General features: G+C 41.3%; 1 protein-coding gene across 3 annotated transcripts in view; it reads right to left on the bottom strand.

Moving 5' to 3' along the window:
* The window catches only part of LOC113003756, a 241,205-nt gene that overhangs the window by 28,786 nt on the left and 186,625 nt on the right, over positions 1–25,794 (bottom strand). The window contains exons 1-2 of one of the 3 annotated variants that reach the window (XR_005575447.1): positions 23,716–24,618; positions 23,384–23,509 (exon numbers count right to left, since the gene is read on the bottom strand). The gene's annotated coding sequence lies outside the window, so the exon portion shown is untranslated. The other 2 variants (XR_005575446.1, XR_005575448.1) reach the window with 2 other exon arrangements.

Here is a 25,794-nt window from a genome sequence, read left to right as displayed (position 1 = left end):
AAATCGGAGGATTTCGAAGCCCGGAAACTTGATATAAATCGGCTCGCTTCGGCTACGTATAACGCAATTTGCGCAATTCGGCCCAATTAGAGCATCTGTACGCACTTAAGATATAGCGACTAGTTAATATTTTAAAGACTCCTTTAAACCGCATCGCTATTGTCACATCAACGTCGCGTTATTGAACGAAAATATCGAAAAGCGATAACAAGTTTGTGCATTTATCGCGATGATTTTTGGGAAGACGGAAATAGAAATTAAAAACAATGATTATTTAAACCCCGTTAGATGAAATAATAAGCTGTGTCTCCTTTATTTTAAGCAGCCGAAGAGCTCGAGAGAAAATACTCAACGTAAAATACAGTTACTATAAAAGCTTTTTATGTATCTATAAAGAAACAAATTTAAAGTTATACTTTAATAACACTTTACGTTAAATCTGATATCTTTATATTAAAATATTGAAATACATGTTACGTTAAATAAACAGAAATTTTAAGAATTACATGGTACACCCTTGAAAAAAGGAACTGATAAAGTGTTTCAACAAACTGATTACTGCATCAGTAATTAATGATATTTCATCAATTAACTAATAAAATATCAATTACTGATATAATAATCGGTCTATTAAAACACATTATTTTAAGGACATATATTCGGCTGCCTTCTACTCGTGTTTTAATTTTATTAAAACATAAATATTATTTTATTATAGAAAAATTAATAATACTGTTCCATTTAGTTTCATACAATAACTTCACTGCCGCTCACACGTATGGCACATTAATTTTTCTCTATTTGCAAGATCGTCTCGTCTACATTTAGCGTTTCGATTCGATTCGATCCAGATTAGCGTTCTTCATCTTCGACGCGAGTTGTTCGTCCTTGCCTCCGTTTTGAGATGACTTTTCGGCATCTTTCGCCGTCGCCAGAATTTTACGTCGTTGAGTTATTCGTTATCGTTCGTCCCAGCGGCAACCGCGCAAGAAAAGCGAGGTTTCGAGGCTGCCGGAGAGCGAGCCTCGTGAATCTTTGAACGACGTCACGTTCGTTGTCAGTTTACCGCGAAGGCGCGCGTTTGCACGTTTAAATTGCAAGCTCCGTCTCCACTCGCCTTCCATCTGCCCTCTATCTTCCCCGGCTTCTTCTCACGGCTTTCGTTCCCAAAAGCCGTTTTATCGTTGCCCCCCTCTCCTCTCCCCCCTCTGTCGCTTTTGAAAGATTTATATTCTTCGAGTCGGCGGCCTGACAAATAGTCTCGTTAATTAATCGGCTCGAAATAGCCGTCCGACCTAGTCGATTCGTAGGTATTAAGATTAACTCGTCTGCATCCTGTTAGTCGCGATATCAGGTTGAGCCATTGGTTTTGCCAAATTTTATCACGTGAATATTGCAAGAAGGAAGTAGAAGTACGATGTGCTACTGTATTGTTAGATCGGACGAAGATCGGACGACGAGTGACGGAATCGGAATAATCGGAATTAAAACCAAAATCGGATTAATCTTTAACCACACTGGTGGGGTACAAACGTGCTCCACATAATTTCGCGTAGCGGAAATGTAGTCTATAATTATAAATACTTCTTAAATTACTTTTCTAAAATTTAAATAGTAAAGAGAGACAAGTACACTTTTTATAATGAGACAAACCCGACTGCTCTATCTCTTTCCATTTTTCCAAAAAAATTCACAAAACTAGATTTTGTTTTTTAACACTTCCAGTCAGTGGGGTTAAGGGTTAATGATAAGAATTTGCGCGGATTAAAGGAAATATAACAATAAATGTAGCTGTCATATATCTGTCATATTCAAGCCGTTTGAACTCTAAACCTACACAAAAAAAAGAAACGAGTTTTTCTACTTAATAAATTTTATTTGTGTCCAAACAAATTTATTATGGAATGCTTCAAACACAATCAATATTTGAATCAATAAATACGACCAATAACAGTGTTATTTTCGTCAAATAACTGTTTGAATAAAACAGCATTTTTATCCAAACAAATAATAATTTATATATGTTGTTTCATTGAAACGACCGTCAGTCAAATAAATGGAAATGCTAATTCCAATGAAATCCTTTTCTCTCTGTAATAATATTCAGAGTCCATTCGATTCGACTTTAATCAGTTTTAGGATTAAGCAATGATAACGGATATTAAGCTGTTTCATTATTATTCCCAGAACATTATTGTTTGGCGACGTGCGATCTATAACGAACAGTCGATGACTAACAACGGCAAATTGTTTGATCTCCCGGGGTCCAATGGTGCCGTAGTTTCTGCCGATCGGTGCAGCTCGTACGCGAACAAAAAGAAACGGAGGGAAGAGCGAGCGGGTCAGCGAACGAGGGAGAAAGTCGCAAATGTGCGACGAGAAGCCGGTAAAGCACGTAACAAAGCCGCCGGAGGTCCCACAAAACCCTGTGCCCTGGGCTTTACCCGTTCCCGCACTCCTCTCTCGCGCCGTCTAGCCTAAAACAATGCAGCTCGCGCAAAAACAAAGAAATAAACACCGAGAGACAAAGGCCGGCCGTTTGAATCCGTAATTTGTCCCCGTGGCTCTTTGTTTTATGCTTTTACCGTACGGTAGCCTGCCTCCCTCATAGAGTCGCACCCGTTTCGCCCGCCTGCAGCGCATACATCTTTCTCTCAGAGGATACCCCAGAAACTTTTCTTGGAGTACGAGTTTTATGACGCCGCAACCCTTTCAGTTCTTTTCGGCTATACTGATAATTTTACGGTCGATCCTAATGAGTATTTAACACGAGATATAATCAGTAAGATGCTGAATGCTGAAAATCCAGCGGTCACTTAGCACTCTGATACGAAGACGTTTTAGCGTTCTCAAAAAAATTTCACATCGCATGTGTTTTGATCAACGACTCAATGACACTCTATGCAAATGAACGAACGATTCGTTCGCAGAATTAATTGGCTCAAAGAAAACGGCAAAGTATTTAATCGTAACTTTCTCCCCGACTTTCAAGGACACGGCGATCAAAGAGGCACGGGGCGCGTAAAATTCTTCGCGAAAACTTCTCAACGAACTCTTTCCTCATTTCCCGCGTAGTTGAATTATTCACAAGCTTCTTCTCGCTTTTGTTTCTGGGCCAGGGTCGCTTGCAACGATCCCCGCCCCGTTACCGCGTCCCGCATCCATCCTTTCCCTCCCTTGTCGGTCGACGAACTTTCTCTTAAGTAAGATATTTTCCTAACTACTTTGTGCCACGGATTCTGTGCGATGACGAGAGATGTTATTCTAGCTAGCTGCTCGGTCCTCGTAACGAAACCTGCTGGCATTCATTATTCCCACCGCTTCTGAATTGGAATGTCCGAGTAAATTTCATATTTGCAAACTCGCAAATAAAACTATTTGTTTGGACGCATCTTTTAATTCATACGAAGGTTACTAGATGCGAACACTTGAGAAGTTTCAAAGTATTATGGTCAGTAGTTACGTTATTCCACTAATAATAATCAAGGTAATTTAATATCTAAAAGAATGATAATAACTAAAATTATAAATTTTTTATCTAAGATACGTGTATTAAAAATTAATGTATTTAATATAAATACATATAAAATAATTAAATAAAGATTACATAACTTTAAAGTTAACAAATGCATTCATAAGAGACTACAGTAACTTTGAATTAAAAAAGAATTTTTAATTTACATTCATACAAAACAACGTACAAATAAACGTAAGCCAAGTGTCTCGCATTTTTCTCTCACGCATCTCGTTACTTTCAGGTTATTGATTACAAAGAAACCAAAGAATTGATCTCGACTTCCGCCGTTCATTTACATGGGAATATTTTTCGATGTCTCGTAAACCCTTCGTCCTATAATCCTTTGAAGTGCGATCTATAGGAGAGCTATATATTCTCAAGGAACATCCGTCGGATGTAGCGTCACGTACGAAATTTTCAGGCCAACGAGGGAGACACACGAGGGAACCCGGAGATCTCGCATACAGTTTCCTCCGCGGGAGGGTCGCGAGGCAAAGGGTTGCGTGAAAAGTCTCCGAAAGGGTGTGTCTCGAATTTCTACCACGGTCCCAGCGCGCCGTCTTTTTCACTGTTTCTTCTCGACAGAGAGACCGTCAGTCTCTTTCGTTCCCGCTAACCCTTTATCGGGCGGATTCTCCTAGCTCGGAGAACTTCCCGCTCCCATTAGCGACGCTGCTAATGTCTATCTCCTCGTAGAGGTGAGACGCGCGCGTGTGTGCGTACGCGTACGTAAACGTATATATACGCTTATGTGTGTCACGAGGGTTTCGGGACCTCGGGGTCTTTAAGCGGAAGACGAATATCAGTTATTGATGGCACAGCCGCGTCTTTAGGCGGAGGCAGGGACCGACGACATCAAGGGGGAGACACGGATGGAATTATGATTCCCGTGATGCTTATGGGGCCAAATCAGGCCGGGTTAGGTCGGATCGACGCGACATGCGGAATTATGTACGTGGTTAATTCCGAATTGCGATTCCGCGTGTCGCGTGTCCCGATAACGCGCGGATCAGGGGAGTACTCTCCCGGTTCTCTCGAGTGACGTCTGCGGTGGAAGTGCGGATGTTCGTGGGCGCGAAATGAAATGTGATGGAGGAGGGCGCGCCGTCGACGTAATTCATGTCGCGGATGAAGAAACGCGCTGCGATTTTCTCATTAATAGAAAATTGGGCGTAGCTCGATACAATAAGGATAGATACATAAGCGTGAAATAGCGATCAACGCAATTAGGGATAAAATATGTATCTTGGATAAATATAGTGATCTGGCATGGATTGGTATCTACTCGACTTCTCTTTTTTTTTTTCAACCAAACAGTTGCAGTCGCAATGCAACTTGGAACTCCTCCAACCGCTCATCCATCCGTCGAAATATTTATGTGGCTTCAATCGACGGAGGACGCTCCTACGAACAATACCTCGGGCGTTTCCGCGCGACGCGCGTCATCGAAATCGTTTTCATATTCGCCGGACCAAAAAAGGGTGACATAAAAGGCAACGGAAACAGGGAAAGGGATGGGATTGCGCAGGGGGTCCCTGAAACGTGGAGACGAGCCGCGCGGTCTTCAGATTCCCATATGCGTATGTACATTATACACACACGGGAAACATGAATTTATAATTTCTACGCATCCCGCGATACCCCTTTTCACCTTTATTTCTCCTCTCTCTCTCTCTCTCTCTCTCTCTCTCTCTCTTTCCCTCTCATCGGTGATTCGGTGATTTGAGCTGTCGGTCGCGTCATATAAATCAAAATCAGACGCATTGTAAAGAGCGGCGCGCGGTAGAGTGGGGTGGAACGGGAAAAAAAGAATGGAAGAAAGGAGGAAAAACTCGGTCAAGCTACAACAAAACCCCCCGTAGGGTTAGCCAGGTAGAAACTGCGATATGTGTGAGAGAGTGAATCGCGGGGAAAGAAAGAGGGAAAGAGAAGTGAGATAGAGAAACCAGGAAGGAGCGCTTCAACGTGAGAAAGAGAGAGAAAGAGAGAAAGGGGAAGGGGGAGAGGAGTATCGGTTGGATATACATATGTATGTTGGCTGAGGGTATGTTGGCTGAGGGTACAATGTATTCAAATTGCGAGAAAAAGGGTTGTACCTTCCGCGGGAAGGTTATATAGGTGATAGGTAAAAAAAAATGCGACAGACTGGTTAACGAAGCGCGATGGTCCATTGAATGGATCTCAATGGGATGCTGGGACGACCGTCTCCGGTCGTATAGCGTTCCACGCCAAGTATACCGGAACGCGGATGCATAAGCTAACGCTAACTAGGTGGATAGCCGGCGGCAGCCATATGCCAAGATACCCTTCCCGAGAATACAACCTGCCCCACTTTTAATCCCTTTATCTTTTCTCACAGGCATTTTTTATAATACGAATACTACGATCGGTTAATGCTTCTTCGATAGCTCACGTTGTAACGTATATTTTTACGTAGCTTCAGTGCATTGTACGACAAACGGAAATGCACAAGTGGTAAGTAGTTTTCGTGTAATTTTGGTAGATCGAACAGTACATTACTCAACCGCTGAAAACGATTGAAAGATAACGAGCCGATAAGGAGGATAAAAAGACAGAGAACGTAAGCTGTAAGCTGTATCTGTTGGCATGAAGCTAACGGAACAGACGCTACCGCATTTTCCGCCTGCCAACCACCCCTGAACTTTGCTCGCGGTGGGGATAACGGTCTTGCCTCCTTAAAGCGGAACTTTGCTGGTGCTTTGGCTTTTTAAAACGAACAAAAGAACGCCGACACGTCTTAAATGAACGCGCTACTTGTTGCACGGAGAAAAGGGGTGGGCCGTGCAGACAGACCGCGGTAGCACGAGAAGGATGAGGAAAGGCGGGGGACAGCTCGGCGAGGTAGGGGGCAAAAGTTGGCCCCCGTGCGAGGGAAGGGAGCCTCGGTAGGCGGACGTCGCGGCAGAGGGGGTGACTGTGTAGGAGATTCGAGGGGGTGACGAGGTAGGCGTCTGCGGCGGCGTCGACAGAAAACTGTTTCCCTTTTGTTCTTATCGTCCAGAGAGAAGCTCGCTGGCATGCTGATGGGGGCAAGGTGGGCTGCGCGAGGAAGTCGCAATTAAAAATGTAGTTCAAGGCCGACGCCTCGAGGGAAGTTCACCTTGGCTCCTCTTTTTCGTTCTTTCAACGCTCGCACCTCCACTCGCCTTCCTACTCTGCCTACCCCTCCTCCACCCCCTTCCTCTCTCTCTCTCTTTCTCTCCCTCTCTCATTCATTTTCTTCCTTTCGCTTGTTCTTTATAGTAGCGTCGTTCAGATTTTACGCGGCTATTTCGTTCATCGTTCTTTCGTTGCTTCTTCCTCGAAGAATCTTTCAACGATACTTTATGTAATTTGAATGTTTCTCTAAAGCGATGTGATTATTATCATAATGTGTCGCTCATAGTTATTCATTTTATTATATAGTACTTAAATAAGTGTGGAGTTTCCTAATTGTTTTGTAGAAGGATTTATTTCAAAGTTTAGTTCAAAAGATATTGTCATTTTTAGCAAAAAAATAATGACTGTTGAAGAAAGGGAATACGTATCAAGGAGCAATTGCGTATTTAGTCTTAACAAGCGGAGAACTGTAATTTCTTTCGCTAGAGTGACGTTACTTCTTTCGTGAATCACTACGATTCATCTTTTCACTGAAATATACATATAGAATAGTTTTCATATTCGCGATGAAAAAGTACACACAGCGCGTATGTTAATCCACTGAGTACACGCGAGAGTATGCGTCAAGTTCATGCATACTCGCTGTCATCATTATACGCCGAAGTTTATTACGCCGCCGTTATTATGGAACTTTCCGCGATACGTCGACTTGTAACTTGACGTTGAAGCCTCGGTAAATGAAGTTTAGGCATTTAAATGAGCGATCGAATACGCCGTTCTTCGAAAAAGTGGTAAAATTGATCCCCCGAGCTTATAGCTGATACGTCGCGTCTTGCGTCGCTTAATTTACAGTTAAAAGGATTTATAACAATGTATATTAAAAAAGGTCTCAATGTAATGTATTTCCATCTAGAATTCCTTTATCGTGAGCTCTCTGCATAATTTTGTTTGGATACGCGAAGTGTAATATCTACTTTTACTCCGTTCCTTCTAATACCGTCAGTCTTAAAAGCGATAGATTTTATGCGAGACATCGCAGGTATTCGTTAAGTGTGACTTCCTGATTTGCTCGACAGCAGGAGCGACACCCTTTCTTCGTGTACGTGTAGGACCCTCGGTGGCACCACTCGAAAATTGGCCTTCGCACATTCTACCTGCTACCCCCCCCCCTCCCTCTTTATCTTCCTCTTCAGATTTTCCGATACGCGCGATAAATTGCAGGTATACGTTCAAATATCTTTCCTCTTTTCTCTCTCTCTCTCTTTCTCCCCTTGCTTGTTTCCATCTCTCTTTCCTTCGAAAGAGACAGGGGTTAACCCGTTATCTGAATTGGAGAATGGGGGTTCCCCTCGCGACTGCATTTTCTGCAGTAAGTTCCGGACCCACTTTTTTCCCACTGGAAGCTGCATCACCTGTGCCGTTTTCGGGATTACTTTTGTCGGTTTGTGTTGTCGGGACGCCCCGTAGAGAGAAGGACGAGCGTACGTGGCGATCGCGAAAAACGCGCGCGAGCGAGAGCGAGAAGGAAAAACCCGTCACCAGAGGAACGAAGCTCGGTACAATGGGGAACAGTATTATTGGCTTTTCAAAATGGTATTTACCGAAAATAACCAATCTGAAGGGATAATAGTTCGACTCGTGACACCCGGGACAAACGACCGGCGCCCTTCATTTCCCTCAAGTCTCACTCTCGCGAGTTCCCGTCAATCGTTTACATCTTGGCTTTACGGCTAATTATATTTTGATTAATTGGTATCTGTTGATAGGTTCAAAAGTCAATTAACATTGACACTTCGATTACTTCAATAACCTATCTACAATCTAATAAATAAACCTACAATCTAACAAATGAATCTCATAACTTTTCAGAGTACTATAAAGTATAACCATAAATCTATTTTATTTTATTAAAATTAAAGCAATTCATGTATTAATATTACTCCTGTTGTAAATTGTTAATAAACAGGCAAGATGCAAAAGAAAAGATGGAAAAAGAAAATAATATCTTCATTTTATGTCACAGGAAAAAGACTATTCTTATTTTGAGAATATCTTTATTGTTAAAATGTTAAATGTAATTAAAATGAGATTGTATGATCTTTAATGCTAAAAAGACAGCTTGTTTATATGAAGAATTTTACATAGTTTTATCAAAAAAAAATCTCATTATTTTATACAACAATTTTGAATTAAGAGGAAAAAATATATCAAAAAGTAACAATATATTTTCAAACTAAAAATTAAAATTGTTTAATATTATTATTGTCGAAACAATCGTATTACTCTTTATATAACTATTATAATGTCGGAATAAAAATATATAGCATATACTGAAATTTAAAATTATCAAATTCTTTAGAAGATTAAATTCTATAAAAACATCATTGTTTAAATTTTAAATTAAACGTCTTTATCATTGAAAAAATCACATGCCATATTCTATTATTAGTGTTCAAACATTGCCATAATACCCGTTATTAAAAATCCATTTCTCTTTTGGCGAACTTACGACAAAAATATTTCCCTTTTCCCTAAAATCGACGAGGAGAATTGTCTAAAATAAGAAAACCTTTCAAACGAACTTTATCCTCTCGTGCGTCAGGCAATCACGAAGTCACAGATCGTTCTTTATTATCAAGAATTAGTTCTCTTTCCGCTTTTTACGTCAGACTCGGGCGAAATTCCACGGCCGTGGGCTCGCGCGACTCTCGACGTAGCTTACGGGGGAAATTGACCCCCCGTAGGAAATCGCGCGTATTCGAGCGTGTCACGTGCACGCGGCGCCAAGACGTTCTTCCGACGCGTCATATTGCTTCAAGAAGAAAGAAGAATAAGAGGCCGTGCACGCATACGAGCGTGCACGCGAGGCGGGGAGAGCGATGGGCTGGAAGAAATCGAAGGGCGAATTTCATCAAAGGCGGCTGTTAATACGGAAATTTCTGCTCCCTTTTCCTCGGCCCCGAGTTATCCCTGTTTGTACGCTAAAGCCTGCCAGAATTTTTCGCGAGGTATCTCGTGCATGTCGATAAGAGAGACTATACATTTCGTTCAAAATTATATTAGAAAATTACAACTCTACATGCGACTTGTTTGCGACTCTATTTTGCTACAATTAATGATTATTTGAAACGCACTGTTTTTCTTACTTCTTAATTAGTACAAAGACGGGTATTATGTACGGAGAATAAGATATTGAATGTATTTGTGGCAGGTAATGTTGTGTCAATTTGTACAAACTTAAACAGAATTAAAATTGCAGAGAAAATAAAATGCTGTACTACGTAACCATAATTCATCTTTGAATCATAATTCTGATATATAAAAGCATACATCATTTTATCCGTGCCTTCTAAATATTTTCAAACGATTAGTATGCAATAACGGTGTACAAAACTTTTATAATTAATACATAATAAATCTTAACAATAAACTTAAATATAAACTCGTAGTTAATATATTTTTATTTCTTGTATAAAATTTAAGGAACACAGATGCACTCTTTCAACTCCTTTCGTAATAGTCATGTTGCGAGAATTTGCACAAATTTCTTTCAAGAAATTTCGCCTGTCGATGATAAAGGATGGACAGAGAGGAAATCATTTGAAGCCAGTGGTAGATTCGACGGAAGATTCAGGAGATTTTTCCGCCCTTTTACCCTTCGTCGGCCGGAGGACTTCCGTCCCTTCGGGCACCCTGATTCGAAGTTTGTCTTTTCGCGCGTCCTCTCGTTACGTATTCCCGCCGAACGTCCTGGATCCGACGGATTGCAGAAAGAGGCTGGTAAGAGGGCAAGGAAGATAAAGACAGAGGGAATGGTAAAATCGGTAAAAAGACTTCGTAAAAATCGGAGCGTGTTGGGAGTACGGAATCGAATCCTCTCCGGCGGCGTCGCGTCGGGAAAATGGCGAAGGTGTACCCGGGCGAAATCAGAAAGGGCAGAACAAAATCAAACGAGGATGAGACGGCGTGCCTTGTGGATACACCGAAAGAAATGATAGACATGATTTTACATTATACCTTAAGGTTCCTCTTTTCGACTTGCGCGGCGTCTTTTTTTTTACTCGCTCAACATTTGAGAAAAAAATGAAAATATCAAAAGTCGAGAAAAGATTTATAATTGTGGTTTTTGTTAATTACATGTATGCAAACCATAATGAAATTAAACAGAATTAGAAACAGTGGCAATAGTAATAATCTGTAATGTAATAGCAATAATGTCATTAAACTATGGTTTAAATAATATAGCTAACCGCAATACGTTATAGTACTAGCATGTATTTTTCATAGTACACTATGGTTAAAAAGATATTTTATGTAAATAAATTATTTTTGTAACGGAGGTCTATAGACGCAACAGCTAAATCGTCTCATTTTCAGGATGTATAAGATTTTTATTGTAGAATTGTGATGTAATTATGACATGCAAATTGATCTCTATGAGCGTACAATCTAATAACATCCTTGCTAAGGAGAACGTTTTGGATAAAATACAATCCCCCATCTTTACTCATTATTAAAATTTATTTTTTTTTTCTAAATGCTCATACAGATAAATGTTTCAACTTTTTGAAAACAACTAGTAATTGTTAAATTTCTCATTAAAAGTGATGAATGCAACTTTCTTCATATAACAGCTACATTTTTTATCACGCAAATGTACCATATGTATTTACGATGATGATATATACGATATATTTTTTTATAGTATAAAATGATGGTGACTGGCGACAAACCATCGATCTGCAATGGAAATGTATTTTTTACGCTATTTTGTCATCCTCATTAAAAATCTAGAATACATCGTACACGTTCATTACATAATTTTACAAAATTATCGATCGGAGCATAGTCTCTCTCTCTCTCTCTCTCTCTATTTCTCTCTCTTTCCGATATCCATGGATCAGAACGGATATCCTTCAGGTCGCGATCCTTTCAATTTCGCCTAACAGCGTTTGTTCCCCGCGTTTCTCTCCGCACTCTCTTTGCCACCACATGTCGTCCTACACCCAGGACCACATTCTCTTGCGGTGATCTCGGAAGGTGGAAGCGCAAGAACAGAGAGATAGAGAATGAGGGAGAGAGAGAGAGAGAGAGGGAAAGAGCAGGGTATAGTGGCAGAAGGTGTAAGAGGAGAAAGGCCAGGCGGTGGCGGCGGCAGTGGCCAGGGGCTGCGGGGGTGGTAGAAGGACGTGCCTTCATTTGTTTCAGCGGGCACGGCGGTGGGTGGTTACGTCACGTGTTGGTCGTCATGGTAACCTTCTGGGCTTGCCAAAGAGGGGATCCATCGTGTTGCCGGTTAAGACGGCCAGAGACCCTGATCCTACGGGATCTCCCATGCACATGGATTCCCAGTCGCGGAGGGTGGTGACGGAGTGGCGGGAAGCGGGGGAGCGAGGAGATTCGTCGTCCCCCGAGCGGAAATCGTCGGTTCCTCCGCCTTTGAAGTCGTTCGTCATCATCGAACGTCGGGACGTTCGACCGACCGACCGCGTGGATAATATTTCGCACCGCGATGCTCTCGTAACGCGCGCGGAATCCCTTCTCGAGCTCGCGTGCATCGCGCGAGCGTAGCAAATTGTTAATAAATGACGACGCCGGGTGCCGCGCGTGAATAACGTATTACGCGTCGAGTTTCCTCGATGTTCTCGCGACATCGCGCCACCGGGCGAAATCCCGGCGCCGGCGTTGTCGCCTGGTAGGATGATCGGTAGAAAGTAGTAATGGAAGCGGTAGAAGAAACCGTAACGAGCGAGGAAGCTGAAAATATCGTTACAGTTTGACAATCGAAAATCTGAAATCGCTGCATTTATCGTGAGATTTGCACCAGATCTCGTTGAGATTAAATTTTGGTTTTGGGGTAACATTGTTTTAAATAGCTGATCGAATTGAGCCGGTTTTTCGAGGTATATACTTTATGTGAATAAATTATTTCTAACAATAGATTATAGATAGTTAGATCGCGATCTCGTTTTCGGAATGCATTTTTATCACGGAATCGCGGATGCAATTATGACATACAGATTTACCTCTAGAATCATAGAATCTAATAACATTAAGGAGAGCACTCTAGATAAAATACAATTCCATTTTCACTCGTTATTAGAATTAATTTTTTTAAATACTCTGCATGAGCACAAATGTTTCAAACCTTTTTAAAAAAACAATTAATAATTGCATAACTTTACGCGACTATTGCGTTAATTACTTTCACCGTGTTTAATTTCATCGCGACAGTTCTTTGTCTCTTATCGAGTTAACTGCGAAACGTAAATAAAATTTCGCATCTCATCGTACACGCTAGTATCAGAGTTTACCGCTATTACACGTTCTTATTAAACGTTTCTTCGAGAGAGATATAGTAGAGAAGCGTCAGTACGGGAAGACTTTGGGCTAGTTTAATTCTCCAAGAACTAACGCCAACTTTTACGTCAGTACACCGAATTTTGCGCGCGCATCCGTGAGTATCGGCGAACAAGATGCGACACGATTAAGTGTGCAAGAGTATTCGTGGAATAGAGGAGACCCCGTGCTCAACGAGACCCGGAGGCACCTCCAGAAAGGATGTTTCGTGTCCTCAGGGCTGCACGAGTGCCTGCACTTGCCGGCACGGGAGCGTCCTTACCAAAGTACGAAACTGCAGCAGCCTCACCGAGTCTTCACGTCGTAATTACATGAGCTCTCTCTCTCTCTCTCTCTCTCTCTCTCTCTCTCTCTCTCTCTCTCTCGTTTCGCGCGGCGGTTCGCATTTCCTTGCCTTTCTCCCTGTTCTGGTAGATGGAATCTCGAAACCACCTCGTCCGGGTCGAATTCCATTAACATCGCACTCGCGTATTTCGCCAAACGGTATTCGCTACTATGTGTGCAATTAATACCTCCGCGTGCACGTTAATCCTTTACACGCTGCAGAATTTTCATTAAGAAAATTTCAACTCTTCAATATCGAATAGATGTATCGATGAAATATATTTATTATCAAGGAACCATTAGGACCACACTTCTACTCGGTTTTTAAACGTAGAAAATTTTGTCATTACCAATTATGTATTTTAAATTCAGTTTGATTTTATAGAAATTAACAGAATCCATTAGAACCGTGTTTTAAAATTCCACGTTATTGGTTTTGAAATCGCGGCAATTGCGACGATAGAATCTTCTTCTGGTACTTGGAATTTCTGTGAAAAAAAATAATGATCGCAGTACGCGACGCGAGACTTGCATCGGTACTAAGTATTGTTTCTCTCTGCGTTTGAAATTAATTTGAAGTTGCCTAAGCAATACCTCCCCTGGCGTGCCACAAGATGTCCCGTTCCCACTGCCTGCCAGTCAATAAGGAATACCCAACGAAGCAGTTTCGAACTTGCTCGTCGGGGAAGTACCTAGGGAAGTGCTCGAGCCACTCGATCTCTCGGAAGTTTCTCTAATTTCCGCTCCTTACACGAGTCTCGGAAAAAGCCACAACCGATAACAACTTGGAGACAATTCGAGGCATCGAGTAGGGAACAGTCTCGTGTATCCTTATATTGTCAATATTGTCAATGGAAATTATAATTCTGTCTAATTATTCGAGAATATTTTATATCTCGCGAGAATTCTATTTGCCTGCGCGGCGTATAGCTCCCATCTTGAATGTAATACGAGCAGTAAGTTCGTCCATGTAACGTATCTACGTCAACATTTTCTCACACTTTCGTAGACTTTGATGCCAATTGACATTTTTGCCAGCCGCTGTTTGATACGTTAGACGTTATTTCTCGAATAACAGGGGAAAATACGAGAAGACGAGATGCGAATCAGCGCCATGTTGTCGGGACGGAGGACGCCTTGAACCGATGCAACGCCGGCTTGTGACCCTCGCTACCAGCGAGGGGGTGGTTTTCGGGGTCGAGACGCGGGAAGGTGGCCCTGCCAAAACCACCCTACTGTACGTTCTCGCGCATACATGTACCGGAGGAGCAGAAGGGGCACGCTGTACGTGCAACGGTGCACGATAAAGCCTCCGTCGTCCTGGCAGGATGCAAGACGTAAGACGCCTAACGATCTCTTCTCCGTCTCTCTCTCTCTCTCTCTCTTTCTCCTTTCTGTCTCTTCTCTTCTCGTCTTTTGCCCTTCCCTTCCTCCTGTCTGTCCTGTTTCACCGAAGCTGCCTTCTACGATTCTACCTTCTGTCTATTCTACTTCTCTCTCCGTCCTCTTTTGGCCTTCACATCTAAACTCCGTACAGCTCGATGTAGCGAGACTTTGCAATTGCTTGCCGGTGGCTTAGCGTCTTATGCAGTGCTTGCGTCGTGCGTCCTGCGCGGAAACCGCCGCCAATTTACGCCAATTTGTGTTTGGCATCACTTCTTAGAAATCTTCGTCGTTGCTCTAAACCGCTCGCGAATTCTCGCTCGTCTTCCTGTCCCTTAGCTCGCGTAGAGGATTCGCGTCGAGGCTTCTTCCGAAGCCAACGATGAATTCTAGTAATCTCTTTCGGAACGTCTCTTACATACATTTCGCTCTTTCGTAAGACTTCGCCGGTCTACGTCGTCAATGTTCACCGCTAATTGCCTGCTTCTTGCATATCGGCGCATCATGTGTTGACTTAATTAGCGTTTGATGATATTAATATATAATTAATCACGTTATGTTTGGTTTTCGCAAAATATTAAGGTTCTTGATTAAATTTTAAAGCCCGGTTTAAACAAATTTTCATTTCTTATCGAACATGCAATATTTAATTCAAAGTGAAGATTATAATAGTCTATTTTTTAGATTTTAATTTATAATATCTCTCCTGATACATATTTGTTTTATAACAAATATTCTAAGGAAAGAAGTTATTATTACATGCAGACCTCCTGTCCATTAAAAGATATTCATCGTCACGACACGATCGAGCGCAGTATACAATCGAAATTAATTATACACACCGTAGCGGACCGCGTCGCTTCAACCTGGTCACTTTCTGGTCATCGACTCTCGGCGGTCCGCCGGTAGATCGAGCGTGGAAACGCGGGCCGTAAATCAAAATCGTAATGCACGGTGGGCTGACCCCGAGGAAAGGTTGTTTGGGCTGACCCTCGACCCGGGTCAGGGGGCTCGACTGACCTCCGCCGGAGTGGTCGAGGGACGCGAAACCGGAAATTCAACCGCCAACCAGATCTTCTTTCTCTTTTCCTCTTTCCCTACTCGCGCCTATCTTTCTCTCTCCCTTCGTTCACGTTGACCTGGACTCGAGCCAACGATAATGCTCGGTCACTCCTTTTCACGGCACACGCCCGACACCATATTCCGCGAGTGATTTATCGACGGGCTGATGTTTAATCGTTTATTAGCACCTACCGTCCCATCACGCGCCCGCGAAAATTAATATTCGCCCCGAGAGTTCGGCAAGTCTATACTTGGAGGGGGCTCTTTCGAGTTTTATGCGAGCCACGTGAGCTCGTAACCGAGCAAACCGTATAAGCTTGTCAAACAACAGTTGTCGCGACGTCGGAATTTCCAATTGGGTGACAGTCTGTCTCGTAATTTGATGCGTTACCGTGGCTAATTCGCCAACGTGGATAATGAATAATGGAAAAGATAAGCGTGACGCGCAAGAATAGGTGACGACATGGAGTTTACGTAAAGGAAACGAATCGTAGTAATTGAGTACATCACGAATTACAATACGTATATCGATATATTTGTATATGATTATTAAATTCTTAAACCAAATCGAATTCTTAATTAAACAATCTCTTTTAAAAATATCAATTATATTCCAGTGTTAACTACCATCATCGATAATATTCTTTTTATTTGCATTAGTTTTTGAAGCGATCATCAACAGATTATTTTGATTTATATTGAAGAAAAATTCTGACAAATTGAACGCCGTAGGTGGCGAAATGCTCGCTGGACAGCTTATTTAACGTCCGATTAAATTTTATGCTCGCGCGGCTTACTTCTAAGGGTTTCTCACTATCGTCAGGAATCGAATTATTCACGGTCAAACGAGAACTGACCAGCGGTCAACTGCCTGCCAGCGGGAAGTCTGGGGGAAAAGTCGACAAACCACGCCGGTTCGAGGCAATTGGACGGAATATGACCTCGGGGATGGCGCCCGCGGGGGTGCAGAGATGGCCGTCGAAGCTCAGATGAAGGGTGACCTTTACAAAATGGCTCCATGTATGCACTTTCGTTTCGGACAACCGAGCTACTAAAACGCTTCGAGTAAAATTGATATTTGGAAAGATACGATATTTGAATGTTTAATAGATACTAATAGTTGAAAAATTTACTAAATCGAAGTAACATTAGGAAATTATTAATGTAAATATTTTACAGTTTTTAAACACTGTATGCAAGGGTGACTCTTTAAATAACAAATCTTATTAAAACAAGAAGGAAATCTCTCAGACGAGCGGAAGAACAAAATTCAACTTTTATGAAAGATCGCTTATAAAATGTGCAAACTTTATAAATAAATGAGATGAATATAATTTAATATTATCATAATTTGTAGGAAATGTTGCTAAAAAATATGGTAAAGAAATATGAGATGTCTTTCGAATATGTATCTTATATATAATCATTTGTGATATTATATTCATGATACTATAATTAATTCGCTGAATCACTGAGTTATCTAATCATTTATTAAATCAGTTTATGTATCACAAAATACAAACCAGAAATATCTGAAATCTCTCATTTAATATTGCATTTAATATTGCGTTTTATTGGCAACATTGTAGATAATTGCATTAATGTTGACAATTCAGTCGGAAACTTCAGAATGTCTGATATCATTGCAGTTGCAAATCCTTTTTACGAGGCAAAGCTCACGATAATTTTATTTGCATCGCCCTCAAATCCAAGTAAAGCAATTTTATCGCGGTGCAAGAATTCGAGTATTGCTTAACGACTGGTGACTCAATGAAAGATTTTACCGCGCCATTTCGCGTCGATGAACGTATATTTTTAAGACGGCTGTTATATGCGCGCGATGCTCTTCCAGCGTGATATTACTTTTGCATTACTTCCATCTTTCGTGACGCGTATCGCGCGCGTACTCGCCATTGCTGAAAGCTATTGCTGAAAGCACTTCTTGGCGTGTCAATATATAAACATTTGCAGAAATACAACGAATCAAATTGATTTTTATGGAAGAAAATTCTTATGGATTCATGTGGACGAAAATAAACACATTTTCTCGCTAGAATTCAACTAATAGATTATTTTACGCTAACTCTACTTGCAGAAAAAGTGTCAACTATAAAATAATCTAATTGAATCTTTTTATGGCTATTTTATATAATGGTTAATTATTACTGCAGAAAAATTAACTTTTGAAAAAATGTATAGCATATGCACTGCATTAAGATTTGCGACCAATGTGACACCGTGCTCACGTTATAATTATCGTAATCTAAAATATTTTCGTAGTTTCATCGTAATTCGATTTTCTTATTTAAAAAATATTTCAAGTATTCTAGGTAATATCTCTAAACATACATTGAAAAAATTATTTTTTTAAATAGCAACCAAAATATTTGATACACACATTATAATTGGCAATACAAAATATTTTACTTGTCCCAGCCAAATTATCCGCTTAATGTTTTTCATTAACGTCAATTTAAAATTTTTATCAATGAAACAATTTGAATTATTAAGTAATTGGGTTCCGCACAAATATTGTAATTATGTTCCAATTATATTAATTTATAATATTACATTTTTTGTTTTTGATAAAAATGAAAAATTTTTAAATATTCTTATAGCATTTTTTTTATGAAAATATATATCTCAATTTGAAAGTACAAGTTATAAATTTTGTTACATAAAATATGCTGATAATGATAAGTTATTTTTTAGATAAATTACTTTTTAGTTTTTTTTTAATTTGATAATATTTACTTAATAATAATTAAAATGCCTTTTTCAATGTTCTAAAGTATCAATGTCACAAATATATTTTTCTTTAAAGCAAGAAAAATATTTTTGTAATAAAAACTAAATGGAACAAACCAAATCTTTTGTTGGAGTAATTAAATAATTGGTTGAGTGTATATAAATCAAATTATATGATTAGGCCTACCAAATTTTGATGGCGACAACAAAATTATTTTTTCAGTGTATAATTTCTTAAATATAAACGAGACATTCAACGTCAGTTCGTGTACCACAATTCGTCGGTATTTGGAAACACACGTAAAAATTCTGTCCTCGTGAACGATCTCGCAACGAACAGTAAAAGCATACCGTAGTCGAGTTGGAGCAAAACGGGACGCGTGTCGCGAAAGTATATGGATCGTAAAATCTCACCTGACGAGACGCGACGGACAGCCGAGAACACGTTGCTCCGTCGTCGAGGTGTTGCCTCTGCGACGCCAATCGAAAGACTAAGCGAAAGGGTTAACATATTCCTGAATACAAAACGCATGCATATTCCATGGGGTCCCATGTGCGTCTCCTACCCTGATACGAGCACGCACGCACGCTCACATTAACACCGCGCGTGTACCTGTGCGAGTGCACACGCACGGGGCCCAGATGATGGGGCCCCCTCCGTGTACGTATACGAGAAACGAGCTACCTGAAGATTTTTTTCAGCTTGTAGAAAGAGAGAGAGAGAAAGCAAGAGGGAAAAAAGGATAGCAGGAGGGAAGAAGAGAGACTCTATGAACCCCCGAGACAGTCATTCTGACAACTATTGCTTATCGTAATGTGATTTTCATACGGATAGCTAAGACGATAATTAATGATTCGTCGGAAGCATCGATCTCTCAAATCGTTGCAGTCATTTATCCGCCGTAAAAAATACGATTCGATACTCCTCTTTTGCGATCGTCGACCGAACGACGATAGAGAATCCTCGACTTCCTAACGAGATAATTTGAAGGAACGGAACAAGTAGAGCGTGCAAATAATTTTAAAAATCGGCGGCAACGTTTTAAGATATTTTGAAATATTATCTGATGATAGCATATTTAAAAAATGTCTTAAATGAATAATCAGGGAAAAATATAATTATATTTCTTACTATCCGCACAATTTTTACAAACGACTTTATACTTGAATAATTAAACTACATAAATGTTTCTCTCTCAAAACTGCTTTCTCTCGATACTAATGTTATTAGGATTACCGTTAATAATAAGATTACTATTAAACGTTAAGATCTTACTTCTCTCTTAAAATATCAGAAGATGATTTCTATTACATTAACGTTGTACGTTTTTAATGTACGGTAAAATTCCTACAATGTCGGATTAATGTAATTCTTTCGTGTTTTATCCAAATAATTACATACGTAACGAGTGTTGAAAAAAGATTGGGAATGTCGCATATAAATAAAATGTTACAGTGTAAATGTAATGTGATTCATATTTCAATTACGTAGTTCCATGAAGCGGTCGCCAATGTTACATTTCATTCGTGCGTTCTGACGTGACGTTGAATTGTATTAAAGCCGTTCACTGACAAGGATCTGTCCTAATTCCGTCCGTGGACGTCCATCCTCGCGGCAGATGTGGGGAATCGCAATCTCTGACCGATGTATCTGGGTCTTGGCCCTGGCGACGAGCGACCCTTTCCCATGTACGTACGTACGTACGTATGTGGGACTTAGTTAAGACGTCACCGGGACCGACAATGCGATCACCCATGCATGCACGGGCTTCGCACCTATGCCGCTACGCATAGAATTTGATTTTTATCTTCGAGGGCACTCGATGGGCCTCGCGATTTGGAGATAGTCTGCATCGCGTCGAGGGTACTTCAGGACACTCGGCTTTCTCGCCGCTTTTAATTCCAGCCCCGACGGCCGGCCGCGCTCACAAATGCGCAGCCCGTCGTAATTTTTAAATATCCTCCGTCGGGTTCTCCGTTATTTTTGCCTGAACGCAAAATGAAAAGTTAAGTCGGTTTTGCCATTCCCAAATCATATTCAATGATTGGTATCAGGTCATTGGTCTAAATTTGACTTAAAATTTAACGTGTCGCATTTATGCATGCTTCACAAGATTATCTGGCATATTTAACAACGTATATTCGCGAGTACAATAATATTCGTTTACCAAATTCAGACCATTAAATATCGCCACTCTGCACAAACGGCATTATTAATTACGCTATAAAGCTGCAAGTTACAGGATTCTCTTGCGCGCGAGACATCTCGATTCCAAAATGCATATTCTCCACATCTCGACATCAGAGTTGCTCAGGCATTCCGTTTCTCTACTTTTTAACTGTAGTTTACTCTCCCGGCATTACACTATACGCGAACATACGCCTTACTGAAGAAGAGGTGCAGTAATGTACGAGAAAAGACCTTCCAGTTGCCATTTTTCGTTTTGATAACGAAACATTTCAAAGCCGTGAAAACTTTGTCTCTCGCGAGAAGTTGCTTTGACCTCGAAACGGGTTACCTGCCGATCGGAACCCTCTCCACCGATATTCTATATTAGTCAAAACCGAACGCCCGTCACAATGACGCTGATTACTTTAATAATGGAACAGAATGGCCTCGGGGCTGGTGGCTGGGTGTTGGGTTTTCCTCGCGGGCACAATGCCTTTCGCGAAGTATACAAATAGTGAAAAAAGCAAGGGGGAGGTCGCTACGTACCCCTCCTGAAAGCCCTCCCTCCTCGCTCCCGTACCCCGACGATACGTCCTAGTTACCCTGGCGAAAATATTCAAATTGCAACCCTTTCGCAATGTGAAAGGAGACTTCTGCCGAACCCCTTCGATCGGATTCAATGGGCATCGATATTCAAATTTATTTGACGGAGGTTCCTCTTCCTTCAACCCTTCCTTGCCCGCCCTTCTCCTGTCCTCTTATCCTCTGTCTCTTTCCCGTTCTCTTCGACCTTCGCGTATATTTCCCCGCAACGAAAAACCGTTACACGTAACCGGTGCGAGTTACCAAGGGGGGTTGGCGAGGGTACGGGGAAAAAAGAATTTGCATCTCGCTCGTCTTTTTTCTCTCCTTCGATCGTCGATACTCGCGGTCTAGATCTGGAACGGAAGCCGCGCCGACAGATGCGCGCATCCGCACGTGGTAACTGTTCGCCGTTGATATTTCGGGCGGCGTTTCCTATGCCGGAAGATCTAGATCTCGAGAAAAGAGACGGTGTCGCATTACAAAGTCCTTCGATGCGAGCGAGAGTCTTGAAGTAGATACAACGGGCGCGTCGATTTTTATTGAAATGCCTTATGGAAACTATGGCGACCTAGTTGGGAAATTTGACGATTGGCCGCAGACGATTGGTGGCATTTCTTGCTTTTTTTTTCAATATTCAATATGATCTGCATTTACATTCACGTAAAAAACGGTTTTGTTAAAAATTTATTTGGCTACAGATCTGCAAATAATTTTGTTAGGCCATCAGAATAATTATGTCGGACTCTCAAACTAAATTCCTAGAATGTTAAAAGTTTTTTGTAGAATTGCTCATCATGCACTTGAACATCCGTCACGATTATTTTGATGAATCCAATGAAATTATTTTCAGATCTGTATGCAGCTAAATATTTAAATACCTCAGACTCGTTGTTTACGTAGTGGAAAAATTTATGCAACTTAATTATGAACTATAAAATGCTTAAATCTAACGTGTTGAAAGTTGCGTTCTTGAAACAGTTGTCACATCTTCGAAAGTAACAGTTACTTCTTCTTCACTTCTTCACTTGCTCTAAAATATATTAATATTAAATCCCAGATAACAAACTGATGTTGTTATTTATCGTCTCTTTAGCGTCAAAGTAACGTTTTCGACGATATTTTGACGACGAACAACGTCAGCTTGCGCTACCTACTGTATTACATATTAATATATATTAATTATGGAACAGTCCTGTTACTATTTTACACTTTTTTATGAAATAACATTTGTTATCGTTATTCACGGCATTCTATATTCTAGAGCTATATTCGCGAACAAGAAAATACTCGAGTGAAATGTACCGAAACAAAGTAAACAGATCACTCCAGGTTCAATATATCAAATAGACTATCATTCATGGAGGGATCCGGGGATATCAATTTTCAGAAAACTCAAATGGATATATCGGGAGAGAAGAATAGGATGGATCGCGACGAGGTTTGACTTCCTGGGGGTGGTGAGCATCAGCAAGATTCGACAACCAATCGCTCCGGAATCGAGACAATCGTTCGCGTCTACGAGAATTCTCGAGGCACCCGGTACGTGAATATTACCGTGTTCGTTACCACGCTCGACTACTCGCTCAGTCGCGGTGACGTTCTTTTAAAGCGACAACGTTCAGCTGCGAGCAAGAGGTGCGACCTGCTAAATATTCTATGGAGCATTGTAGTACCCGGGGGGTAAGAAGTAAACGTGGAAAAAGAGGAGATGGCGTATAGTGGGAGGGGAAGAGAAGAATAAGGATAAGAAGAACGAGGGAAGATTGACGACGATGAGGAAAGGTGGGAAGCGGAACGAACAAGAAGAAGAATAAGAAGAAAATAATGACTGTTACGAGTCTAGGGCGTCGGGGCGAACCTGCGTCTGAGGGTTGCTGGGGGGTGGTGAGCGTCACGGGGATGGGACGGAGGCAGGGTAGAGACGACGTCGTCGTCGTCGTCGTCGTCGTCGTCGTCGTCGGCGGCGTGTCTACGGCCGTGACCTGGTTTTTTCCGAAGCAACAGGTCCCTTCTAATTAAGAACACTTAAGAAAACTTCCCTCTTAAAGTTGACGCCTTCCCCTTCACTCTCTCGCGGCCGTCCTGATAACGCCATTATATTTTAATAAACTCACTAGTTTCCTCCTTCCTCGTCTCATCTACGCTTTTTCGCCGCTCCTATCGTCTCCTTCCATCTTCTTCGATCTTGAAGTACGTCAGATGAGAGCTCCGCGCCTCGGGAGGAATACATGTAGTTAACGCTGAAAAATAAATCCGGTTTCATTAGCGTGCTTTATCATGCTTATCGTTTTTAATCGCTTAACCATTCGCTAGTATCGCAATTAATATTCATTAAATTTATAAAAGTAACGCAAGCTTCGCTATACAATTAGAAACGATCGTTAAACTAATTTTACTAAAATCACAACAAGCGTATATTTAACAAAAAAAATTATACGTAACGTACAGAGGCGTATTTCTATGAGTCTCAAGATGCGCCAGTAAGATGAAGAATCTAAATTCGCTCTCGTGCATCCAAATTGGATTACGGCCTAGACTGCTCCTTGGCCCCTCGTTTTTCATCACGACCCGTACACGGTTTGCCCGATAGTCGCAACACTCCGCGCGCGGCAATAAATTTTGCAGGCTCTATCTGTATACGAGGGCGTCATTTCTGAGGGTAGAAACAAAGTCCGTTCGCCGGAGGCGGACAGATTAGATAGCCGAGAAGAAAAAAAGAAGAGGATCAAGAGAAATGAAAAAGCGAGAGAGATAAAGGAGAGGAGTTGAGAGAGGGTAAATTCGAGAAAGGAAACAAAAAGAGAGAGAGAACGAAACACCCTCGCGGGACGATGAGAGTAGTATTGGCTGGTTGGCAGTCAGTGGCTGGGTTTCGAAGTTAAAGAGCTTCGGGGGCATACGTGAGAGGGATGTAGAGAGCTCGATGGGGGTGAGGGCTGTGGCTGAAAAGGGGGGGAGGAGGTGGCAAGGGGCGAAGGGAGATTTGGAGTAGGGTGGGTGGCGTTCCTGGCGGCCATTTTGAACGCATATATCGATTGTTTGGCGGCCGGGCTCCGCTCGGCCATTCGCAGGGGTGGCTCGTGTGTCACATAACCAACCCCCGATCCCGTCGTTTCCCTCCTTTCCCCGCGCGAAGAAAAGCGTAGTGTGATGTGTTTTCGCGCGCATGATTCGTCCATATCGTTTGGACACGATGCTGGACCTGTGCGTTCGGATGCGTTCTGAGTGACATGCAACGTTTGAGCGCAAACTGCGAAATGAAATTAATGGACAAGGAATCGAGAATGAGTGAATTCGTAAAGGTTTAATCGAGATAAGATTGAAGATTGATGTGTCAATGTCATATCTTTCATGCATAAGTAGAAGTATGTATTACGAAATTGAATTGAGGTATGTATATAGAGTTGATATATTATAATCCATTGAGAAATAGATCAAGTATTTATAATATGTTTCCTATTTATAGCAGAATTGCTCCACCCACACAGTACAGAAAGGTCCAAAGGACGTCCGTATGTCCTTGGAACTGTGTGGGTATATAACAATTATGTATAGTATGTTATGTATAATAATTTCTTTTCCAATTTTACATATAATGTCATAGATATTATAAGATTTTAAAAAATTATGAGTTTTTATTGAAAAATTCATGATTTGGAGAAAAAAATATTAAAATATTATTCATATAGATAAATAAGTATAATAATATTTATTAGTATTTATAAGTTTAATAATATTGATAAAACTACGTCATCCTAATATAGATCGCCAATCAAGTCTCGCGTATCAAGTAATAAGAGAATCTCCTTCCTCCCCAATAATTATGAAAATTGACCAGTGTCTCTCGTACACCATTCTCATAAATCTTCGCTGTCACCTGACAGCACGCGTGCAGCACGTGCCGAGAGTGACGAGGGAGCTGTCGCGTCCTGTCCAGCACGTGACCGTAGGTCGGTACCACCGCGGCACTGCCACATACGCTCCATGGTCAGAGTGGTATGGGAGGGTGGCTCCACGCACAAACTGCCCCTAAACCGGCTTAGAACCCGCCCCGGCGAAACCTGGTGGTCCAATCGGATCCCGGGTCTTCACCGTATGATCTTGCCACGCGAAACGCGCAGGTCCGGCACTAGACGAACTGGACATCGGGATGATCTCCCTTCGTGCCACCCCGTGACCGCACGTGCGGAATTCGTTTGGTATTTTTGGTATTCGCTGCATGTGTGCGCGAGTCAACAGAAAAAATGTAAAAGAGAAAGAGAGAGAGAAAGGGGGGAGGGGAGAACACTTCAAACGGATTATCGATCAGTCCTTCACATGTGCAAATCTGCTACTGTAATTTTCCATCCCCCTTAATAAGTTACAAAATTATTTTTCTGTATTAAAGATTTCAGTTGGATCCAGATCTAAAAATAATTTCGTTAGGCCATCAAAATAATTACGTTGGACTCTCAAACTGAATTGCTAGGATGTCAACATTTTTTTTTGCAGCATTGCTCATCATGCTTGAACATCCCTCACAATT

This window comes from Solenopsis invicta, chromosome 8, assembly GCF_016802725.1.
Source record: "Solenopsis invicta isolate M01_SB chromosome 8, UNIL_Sinv_3.0, whole genome shotgun sequence".
Taxonomy (NCBI): domain Eukaryota; kingdom Metazoa; phylum Arthropoda; class Insecta; order Hymenoptera; family Formicidae; genus Solenopsis; species Solenopsis invicta.
The sequence above is the reverse complement of the archived record's forward strand: the minus strand, read 5'-3'. Positions and strand labels throughout refer to the sequence as shown.